This window comes from Triticum urartu, chromosome 4A, assembly GCF_056163025.1.
Source record: "Triticum urartu cultivar PI428250 chromosome 4A, HENAU_Tu73, whole genome shotgun sequence".
Lineage (NCBI taxonomy): Eukaryota > Viridiplantae > Streptophyta > Magnoliopsida > Poales > Poaceae > Triticum > Triticum urartu.
In genome coordinates, this window is record NC_141876.1 from 202,299,886 (window position 1) to 202,309,483 (window position 9,598).

A 9,598-nucleotide genomic window follows, 5' to 3' on the forward strand; every position below is an offset into this window, starting at 1 on the left:
TTTTGCGGTGATACAATGAACTCTTGATTCATCCCTGGTAGCATTTCCTATGAAAGCCTGCTATCTGTAAATGGACTGAATTCGGTATTCCTTGCTATACGTGATTTACGATGCCAGACATTTCTTCTAATTACTTGGATTTTAGCTTTATCTCTAGGGTGCTCCAACAGTCTTTTCTGTTATGTAGACACCAGAATCTTGGAATGGTGGCTGATGCGCAGAGCTCAAATTCAATGGCTGGCAGCTCAAGTTCTGCTGCCGAAAAGCACGTTGACAGGTTGGTCTTTAGTTACTTATCTTCTTCGATACATTTTCATTTGCTTAGCTACATGAGTTACCTAGCGTTATAGCAGTAATAAATTTTACTTTGTTGCTTTGGCCAATTAGCCTAGGATGTGCATGATCAAATTTATTTTATGCTAGATTTTTTCTGTTTTCTAATTGATGAGATGGTGGGGCAGACACATGAATGAATCTGGATGCACTTACCACAATATTTTGTCGTTATTCACTTGTCATCTTGGGTTGTTGTCTAGGAATAATTCTAAAGGGCGGCTGGAGAAGTGCACGGGATGGAAATTTTGGGCTTTAGTCGGCCAAACCGGCATCCAAGTTAATCGTTGTGCCACGATTACTTGGTCTGACAGCCGATAAATCGGTCTGACAGGCCTAACTGTCTGAGTGAGAAACGCGGCGAATAGGAAGTTTTTGAACCGGGCACCCTCCGAGTACCGATTAACTGGCCGATTAACTTCAAAGTCAGCCGATATTTGGAAGAGTAGTCTCCTGTAAAAAGAACTCTGTAGTTCCATGCATGTGGTCTAAGCTAGGCTCCACTTTTTGGCGGTGGTACAACGAACTCTTGATTCGTCCCTGGTAGCATTTCCTGTGAAAGGCTGCAATATGTAAATGGATTGAATTCGGCATTCCTTGCAGTACGTGATTTACAATGCCAGACATTTCTTCTAATTACTTGGATTTCAGCTTTATCCCACAATATATTGTCGTTATTCACTTGTCATCTTGGGTTGTTGTCCAAGAATAATTCTAAACTCCACCTAACAAGCATAATCTTCTCGTTATATCCATTTGACCAAACCAGCATCAATAACAATAATCTTAGCAAGCATCATTCCTCATAGGTTTTTTATAAATATGTATTTCATATGTTTAAGTTGTGACTTAAACTTGCCTTAATTGTGACCAGTCTCCTAGTTCACCTCTTCATGAATTGTATTCTTTTGCTACCATAAATCTGCATGCTGAGTAGTTTTAATGTCAGATTTAGTTGTTTGCTAGCCCTGTAAAAGACTGCAAGTACTTATTACTACTACCTGATGGCAGAGGAGCTCATCTGCTCCAATAGACTGGTGTTTCACCTGATTATTTTCACAGTCTTTTGCATTTGCATCCATGTCGGTGCTTCCAGTTATTTTGGATTCTGTTCTTTGAACTGACTCAGGCTTGCTTTAAAAGAAAAAGATGTCATCATTTAAAAAGCATGAGTGGAGTCATCCAAGAGATCAGCGTTTCCTATACAGCAAACATAAAATAGAAGAAGACTCCTCGAATTGAAGATTATTTAGGACACGGGGTTCTGCAGTTCGACGCCTGCTCTTTTATCTTGTGATCGGCCGTATGGATGCTGGGAGCAGTACTTACCATATAGACTTGCAGTTAGGCAGTCATTTTCAATGACTTAAGTCGATCATATCTGTAACATTTCCAACTTCATATTATTCTAAACCTAGGCGTGGTCCATTATATTACTTCTTAATTTCCTCTAATGCTAGTCATAGTGGGAGTAATTTAGATAGTAACATAGCGCACTCAAAGAAATTTTTGTTTATGTGGCATGTAGTTAATGAGGAGAGAGTAACATAATATGTTACTATAATATAACGCTTCCGGAGAAAAGATGAGTCTACAAGCTAATAAATGAAGCCATCTATGATACTACTACTATGTTACTTTGCACTATGGAGGTAGTAACTTAGACTAGTGTCATATGCGTGACACTAGTATAAGTTACTCCCCACTATGACCAGCCCAATACTCCACCCTTCCTTTGGTATACACTTTTCTCTTATTCTGATGATTTGTGTGCTGTAGGTGACCAGTTGAATGACCTTTTTGTTGAGCTCAGCAGTATGTTAGGTTAGTACGATGCATCATTAATCAATGACAATTTTTAGCTGATTTAATCTTCCCTTTTGGGAAAAATACCAGTTAAGTTATTGCACATGGATTACATCACTCTGTTCCCTCAACTTGGACTCATATGTCTTTTTAATAAATTAATGACAACTGGGAACCAATACACTCATCTCATTATTAGGTTATATGTTTGGTAGTGTTCATGTGTATCTGATGCACAGTACATGTTCACAATTCGTAGTATTGACGCCACGACTGGAAGAGCATATGTTGATTACTGTATTCAATTGTCTGTTGTTGCTGTTGCATCTTGCTGTTTATATTTTGGGTGAAACTCATCTCATTATTCAGTACTCCATCCGTTCACAAATATAAGATGTTTTGGATATTTCAATATGAAATACATAAGGACTGAAATGAGTGAACAAACACACTAAAATGCATCTATATGCATCCGAATTAGAAAAAAGTGAGAACATCTTATAATAATGAATGGAGGGAGTATTTTATATATCCTAGCAATCCTTTCTAGGATTGTAAAAGTCTACATGGGCCCATTTTGTTAAATTGCTAAATATTCCCATGTGAAAGGTTGGCTTCCTACTTTCTTCCAAGCTCACTTTTGAGTGGTCCACCACATGTCTCAAGAACAAAGTTCTGAAGGGGAAAGTTTTCATCAGCTTGTTCTTTAGCCCATATAGAAGGTTGATATTACATATTATGAAAATACCTGAAATCATTATTTGTATTTCCTTTTTTGTGCACCGCATTATTGCATACGCTGAATAAATCATGCCAAGATGGATAATCTTTCGTATGTAATTACCCTTTGGCGTCAATCATCCAAAAGTATTGCCATGGGACTGTAGAGTTTGCATGCATATTGTTATTCCTTGTAGAGCTCATTGTACTCAACATTATTTTTCTGATAAACATAGTTCTGCTATTACAGATCATGATCGACAAAATAGTGGAAAAGCTACAGTATTGGGTGATGCTGCACGAGTACTGCGAGATTTAATTACTCAAGTTGAATCTCTTAGAAAGGAGCAATCTACTCTTCTAACTGAGCACCAATATGTGAGTTCTGAAATATTAAGTGCTCATATACTTGCCTTCCAGAAACTGTGCATATACTTGTGCTCAAAATTTAAACATTTTGCATGTTCCCTAGATTATTGTGTTTCTCGAACAACAGGGATAATTTATAGATCTAACAACAAAGGGGGGCAAAAGGGTTTAATGAAGATCTAGCTAGCGTGCCTTAGATGATAACTGTTTTCCTTCTTCACTATAAGGATGAAAGTCTAGCTAGCATGCATTTATCTTCTAAAGTTCATGAAGTATCTATTGTACCTGTAAGCAATGCCTTTACTTGAATTAACTCACATATAAATAAATTCCCATTGATGTCTCTCCTTTCCAACTTGTGGTTGCTGCCTTCATAATTTATCAAATGATATAGTTGTTTCAGGTTATTTGCTTCATTACCTTCAAGGTTAAGCCTAAGTTACACTTATTAATAGGTCAGTTCAGAGAAGACCAAGCTGCAAGATGAGAATACTACACTCAGAGCCCAAATAATAGAACTGCAGAACGAGCTTCGTGCAAGGATCGGAAACAATAGCGTGAATCTATGCAGCCTTGGGGTGCCACATCCCATAGGGAGAAGCTACACTACTAATTTAGCAACCCATCCAACGTGACATGATACATGGAGCAATGCTTCTAATTCAAGCATCATGCACATGGTGCCCCCAACCAACACACCATCCGCACTGCAGAATCAGCAGCATCACTCTGTTGCTTCTGGTCAGGTTGCATCGCGGCCTCAGGAGCACCAGCTCTTCCCGGGGACATCAGCATCATCATGTTCCCGGCATAGAAGCAACCCAGTTACTTCTTCAAGCCTTGCGGATTCCTTACCTGGACAGCTTCACCTCAGCCTTCCACCAACATCCCAAGAAGAAAGCAGCGGCGGCGGAGGCGCACCGGGAAACAGAAAAGAACGAAATACAGGTTAGCCAATTGACGGGTTACAACAAATCAGTTCTTGGTGATAACAGCTCTCCTGTAAATACCAACAAGCCACTCACCTTACTGGTCCAAACCTACTAGTTGCTCTATATGTTTAAATAACTTTACAATTATGTTTTGATATAATTTTGCAGCAGGCTAATCAGATTTGTAATCTAGAACTCACTAGTCTGTGATATGCTTTCGCCAAGGCTTTTGACTGCAATAAGTGTTGGGCTGGACAGTAACAATGCGCTGCACAAATTCACCGACACGGTAAATATGCACACTACACAGCCTCCTCCACTTGTATTAACTTTGAGGACAGCTTCAACCAACAAGTAAGCAGCGGAATAACACAAACAACATGCACATGTGACACAGGATTTAACGTGGAAGAACCTCCTCAACTTGAGGAGTAAAAAACCACGGCTATGGACCGACCAGTCCACGGAACTTCACTATGAGAATGATGAGTAAAAAATCTGCTCTAGAACTTATAGAGAGATTTACAACACACTCTCCACGTTGCCAACCGGCAACAGCAATAACAACCATAAAAAGCAAGATTTCAGCAAAGTAGAGTTTACACAGCTTCTGTACCCTTCAGTGTTTTGCAAACTGCTCTTAAACCGTTGAACCAAACAGCACCAAATTTGGCAGACAAGTATACACACGAGTTCCTAATATCCCCTCCAAATTTCAGCTCAATCGGATATCGTTTGCCTACCCAAACTGTTCATCTCCCAAAACTACTCTGTTCTGAAACTGCAGCAGTCAGAGCTGACAAAACCACTCTCAAATCTGATGCTCCACTGAACCAATTCTTAAACCAGCTAATCAGATCGAAGTACTCAAAGTAAGGAACAAGTTCAGCAAGTTTGGGGTTGATCCAAGCACGTTTGAGCCTCCAATCACCAACTTGAACATTGTCTAGTCAGATGCAGAAAATCTGGACAGAATCTCTGCCTCTTCTTCTTCCTTTCTCTCAGGTTGTGGTTTCTCTTGTGTGCTCTCTCTCTCACTCTCACAAATGGCAGCTACCACCAGCAGGGGTGGAGTGGCTAGGGTTTTCTCCTTACCTCACTTCCCTTAGAAGCGCTCTCAATCGTTGGATGCAGCGAAGATCAACTACTGACATGTGTTGGACTTATGCGCTGATATTGGGCAACGCACCTCCATATGGAGGGACTTAGCCCAACAAACTCCCCCTCCTGACAACGTGGAGGGTCTCACTGCCTTCCAGTAGCCATGCTAGCGAGTCAGCGGCATACTTCAAGTTTCTTCCTTGTCACCACTTTAGTCAACATATCAGCCGCATTGTCATCAGTGTGAACCTTCTCAAGTTGCATTTGCTTGGAATATAACACATCTCGAATCCAATGATAACGGAGTTCTATATGCTTAGACCTTGAATGAAAGTTTGCATTCTTACTCAAGTGGATAGCACTTTGGTTGTCACAAAACAACACATACTTGTCTTGCTTAAAACCAAGCTCACAAGCCAACCATTTCAGCCACAATAGTTCTTTGCTCGCCTCTGTTACAGCAATGAATTCAGCTTTAGTTGTATTCAATGCCACACACTTTTGTAGCCTTCTTTGCCATGACACCGCTCCCCCTGCATAGGTAACCAAGTAACCTGAAGTATACTTCCTTCTGTCAACATCTCCAGCCATATCAGAATCTGAAAAAGCAATCAGCTTGGCCTCACCATCACCAAAACAAAGTTTTAGATTTGTGCTGCCCCGGAGATATCTCAAAATCCACTTCACGGCTTCCCAATGAGGTCTTCCTGGACTGGACATAAATCTGCTCACAGTACTAACCGCATGAGCAATGTAAGACATTGTACACACCATAGCATACATCAAACTCCCTACCGCTGAAGCATAAGAAACATGATGCATTTCCTTTTTCTGCTCATCAATGGTAGGACATTGATTTCTGCTCAACTTGAAATGGACTGCTAGTGGACAACACACAACTTTTGCATTTTCCATCCTAAACTTCTGAAGTACCTTCTCAATATACTTCTCTTGAGACAAGTACAACTTGCTGCAATTTCTGTCTCGCTCAATTCTCATTCCGAGAATGTTCTTTGATGGACCTAAGTCTTTCATAGAAAAACATTTGGTCAACTCCTTCTTCAACTTAGCAATCCTAGAGACATTATTTCCAACAATCAGGATATCATCAACATAGAGCAACAATATGATGAAATCATCATCTGAGAACCTCTGAATAAACACACAATTCTCCGAGCTACACTTCTTGTAGCCTTGCTCCCCCATGACAGTTTCAAACTTCATGTACTATTGTATTGGTGCTTGTTTTAGGCCATAGAGACTTTTCTTTAGCTTGCACACATAGTCTTCTTTGCCTTTCACAAGAAACCCCTCAGGTTGCTCCATGTATATTTCTTCCTTCAACTCACCATGAAGGAATGCAGTCTTCAAATCCATTTGCTCAACCTCCAAGTTGAGACTTGCTGCCATGCCAAGGATTACTCTTATGGATGTCATCTTCACAACCAGAGAAAAGATCTCATCATAGTCAATGCCTTTTCTTTGGCCGAATCTTTTTACAACTAGCCTGGCCTTGTACCTTGGATATGATGTGTGCTCTTCTTGCTTGATTCTGTAGACCTACTTGTTCTTCAAAATTTTCTTGCCCTTGGGCAACTTCACCAACTCATAAGTATGATTCTTATGCAAGGAATCCATCTCCTCTTGCATAGCATTTTTCCACTCCTTCTTGTGCTCATCTTCCATTGCATCTACAAAGCATTCAGGTTCTGAACCATCAGATAATAACACCACGTATTGATCTGAGGGATACCTACTGGAAGGAATTCGACCCCTGTTGGATCTTCTGAGTGCAGCAACTGGTAGACTTTCTGGTGTTGGTGCTCCCTGCTGATCCGGATCATTAACTTCAACATCATACTCTTGTTGCTGCTGATGGGGTGCATCTTCTTCACCTGCACCACCATGTACATCATCTTGTACATCTTCTGCATCTTCTGCAACTTGCACAGGAGCTGGAGCTGCAGGAACTGGGTCAGAATCAATCATGTCTTGCTGTTGAGGAGGAACCTGCCCCTTTGTCTTCACAATATCCTCAATTGTTTGGTCTTCAACAAACACAACATCACGGCTTCTCACAACTTTCCTTACTATAGGGTCAAACAGCTTGTAGCCAAACTCATCACTACCATAGCCAAGAAAGATACATTGTCGTGTCTTCGAATCAAGCTTTGACCTTTCATCTTGAGGAATATGAACAAAGGCCTTGCACCAAAAAACCTTTAGGTGGTCATATGAGACACCCTTGTCACACCAAACCCTGTTAGGAACATCTCCCTGCAAAGTATAACTTGGTGAGAGATTAATAAGATAAATTGCAGTCATCAAAGCCTCACCCTAAAAGTGTTTGCGTAGCTTTGCACTTGACAACAAGCATCTAACTCTCTCCACAATTGTACTGTTCATCCTCTCAGCAAGACCATTCAGCTGTGGTGTCTTGGAGGGAGTAAATTGATGCCTAATACCTTGCTGCTTGCAATATGCATCAAATGGCCCAATGTATTCTCCTCCATTATCAGTGTGAAAGCACTTGATCTTCTTCTCAGTTTCTCTCTCAACCGAGACTTGGAATTTCTTGAATACACCTAGTACTTGATCTTTGGTCCTCAAAGTGAAGGCCCAAACTTTCCTAGAAAAGTCATCAATAAAAGTCACAAAGTACTTAGCACCACCAAGAGATCTTACCGGCATTTTGTAAACATTGGCATGTATCAAGTCCAGCTTCTCATGCTTCTTGTGAGGAGGTAGAGTCTTGAAGGAAACTCGGTGCTGCTTCCCTGCTAGACAATCTGAACATTTGTTGATGTGAACTCCTTTCACACCCTTCAACATTTTTTTCTTCACTAGCACTGTCATCCCCTTCTCCCTCATGTGCCCAAGTCTCTTGTGTCATAGAGCACAATGATCATCCTTCCTAGTGCATTGACAGAAGCACTAAAGAGCTTAGCATGAACACGATACAATGCTGAGACCATTTTACCTCTTGCAACAATCATGTTGCCTTTGGTGAGCTTGTACTGCCCTTTTCCAAAACTGCTCAAGTAATCATCTCCATCAAGAAAACCAACCGAGATAATATTGAGACGAAGTGCCTCAACATGCCTCACAGATTTGAGGACTAACCTTGTACCATTTGCGGTCTCCAAATGCGCATCTCCTTTTCCAATGATAGCTGCTCTATCATTGTTCCCCATCTTCACAACACCAAAATCACATGATATATAGTTTGTGAAGAGCTCTCTGCGAGATGTAGCATGAATGGTAGCACCGCTGTCCGGTATCCAAATCATCTCATCATCATCCACAAGGTTGACGGTTTCATCAGAAATAACAGTGATCCTCTCCTCAACAGTTGAACCAAAACTACCCTCATTTTCTTCATGCATAACAAGCATGATGTCCTCTTCTACTGTAGTAACTCGGTTTCCCTCTGTGTCACTACCACTGTCAACTTGCTTCTGATCTTGCTTCCTCTTTTTCTTTTTTTCTTTCTTCACTTGTCACATTGCCACTTAATCTGGCCCTTCTAATGGCAGTGATGGCACTCATAATCAGCATACTTACTTTTTGATTTGTTCCTACCTCTTTCTGCCCCTTTACCTGGACCTCTGCTCTTTCTTCTCCCCCTGGATTGAGTGACTAGCACCTCTAAATGTAAGGAAGAACTAGCTTCGGCCACCTTTCTGGACTCTTCATTTAGTACCCTGGTTTTCACAGGATTCCAAGTGATAACTCCATTAGGTGCTGAATTGCAAACCGTGGCCTTAAAGGTCTCCCAGCTGTCTGGTAATGAGCCTAGTAGCAGCAAAACTCTCACTTCATCTTCAAATGTTATTCCCATTGAAGAAAGCTGATTTATAATGGCTTGGGATCTATTCACATGATCTGCAATTAGAGTGCCCTCTTTGTACCTCAAGCACATCAATTGTTTGACCAAGAACATCTTGTTTGTACCTTCTTTTTGGGAAAACAACTCTTCCAATTTCTGCCATAAGGTGCGTGCATGTGTCTCATCAATGATATGGTTCAAAACATTGTCATCGACCCATTGCCGAATAAACCCACAAGCTTGGCGATGAAGTACCTTCCACCGACCTTCCTCAATGCCCTCCAGCATCTCAATGGAGAACACTGGCTTCCAGTATTCTTTCACATATAACAAGTCCTCCATCTTGCCCTTCCATGCTTTATAATTTGTACCATTCAAAGATATCATCCTGTTGGTATTCACTTCCATCTTTCACCACAAAAAACTCAGCAATTTGCACAAGCAAACCAAGGCTCTGATGCCACTTTGTTGGGGCTGGACAGCAACAGTGCGCTGCACAAATTCACCG

The 9,598-nt window shown here is 41.0% G+C and overlaps 1 pseudogene; it reads left to right on the top strand.

Annotated features, from left to right (window-relative positions):
* The first annotated feature begins 203 nt into the window (after positions 1-203).
* Positions 204-4,181, top strand: LOC125554749 (uncharacterized; annotated as a pseudogene).
* Positions 4,182-9,598: the final 5,417 nt, after the last annotated feature.